This window comes from Callithrix jacchus, chromosome 11 (genome assembly GCF_049354715.1).
Source record: "Callithrix jacchus isolate 240 chromosome 11, calJac240_pri, whole genome shotgun sequence".
Classification (NCBI taxonomy): Eukaryota; Metazoa; Chordata; class Mammalia; order Primates; family Cebidae; genus Callithrix; species Callithrix jacchus.
The window spans coordinates 123,716,052-123,717,377 of NC_133512.1; the positions used below are offsets into that span (position 1 = coordinate 123,716,052).

General features: G+C 33.7%; 1 non-coding gene across 1 annotated transcript; it reads right to left on the reverse strand.

The window, feature by feature from the left end:
- Positions 1–397: 397 nt before the first annotated feature.
- On the reverse strand, positions 398–504 carry LOC118143926 (U6 spliceosomal RNA). The gene has a single exon (XR_004728411.1). It is a non-coding gene; the product is annotated as a U6 spliceosomal RNA (small nuclear RNA).
- Positions 505–1,326: the final 822 nt, after the last annotated feature.

Here is a 1,326-nt window from a genome sequence, read left to right on the forward strand (position 1 = left end):
ATTGGAGGCTTTTCTTCATTTCTTTTCACTCTTTTTTCTCTAATCTTGTCTTCTCACTTTATTTCATTGAGTTGATCTTCAAACTCTGATTTCCTTTCTTCTGCTTGATTGATTCAGCTACTGAAAGTTGTATATGTGTCACAAAGTTCCTGTGCTATATTTTTGAGTTCCATCAGGTCATTTATATTCTTCTCTAAACTGGTTATTATAGTTAGCATTTTCTCTAACATTTTTTCAGGGTTCTTAGCTTCCTTGCATTGGGTTAGAACATACTCCTCTGGTTCGGAGAAGTTTGTTATTACGCACCTTCTGAAGCCTGCTTCTGTCAATTCATCAAATTCATTCTCCATCCTGTTTGGTTCCCTTGCTGGCTAGGAGTTATGATCCCTGGGAGGAAAAAGATATTGAACACTTCATGAATTTGCATGTCATTCTTGTGCAGCAGGCATGCTAATCTCTTCTGTATTGTTCCAATTTTAGTATATATGCTGCCGAGGCAAGCACTGTCATGCTGTTTTGTTTGAAGTTTCCTGTATTAAAAAGTTTAGCCAATCAACAATGTATACGTATTTCACAATGTTATGTTGTATCTGGTAAATACACACTATTTTGTCAATTTTAAAAATAAAATACCATACAAAAATGAAAAAAATATACATTTGGTTACAAAGATGCACTTAACACAGAAATTTACCACAACCAAATTCCCTTCTTATAGCACAATAAAACCAGAAACAAATTTCTAAAATAGAATTTAATGGTCCTAAGATCGAGTAGATTAAAATGCTCATCTCTGGAAGGTATAGTGAAACTGGTCCACCGCAGTGCAGTAGGATGCATGTTATAATCCTCTCAGAAAGCAACTGGAGGCATGTTCCAAAGCCATAAAAATATTTGTGCATTTTTGTCTCAACAAAAGAGCAAATGGGAATTTATCCTAAGGAAATATTCCAAAATAAAGACTACTATTTTATGGTTTTTTAAAAAAAAGTTAAACACAAACATATCACCATTTTGCATATTTTGATAGCAAATTAATACCCAATTTTTCTTTTTTTATGTTTATTTAATTAATTAATTAATTAATTTAGAGACAGAGTCTTGCTCTGTCACCAAGGTTGAATTGCAGTGGCACCATCACAGCTCACTGTAGCCTCAGCTTCCCAGGTAGCTGGGACTATAGGCTCATGCTCCTACACCAGTATTAAATGTTTTGAAATGTTTTTATTAGTCTGGTCAGTGTATCATCTAAGCAATTTTTTATTATGGTATTTACCTTTCACTTTGTAGGTAATGATCTTATTCCAGGATGGGTGTTTATTGATG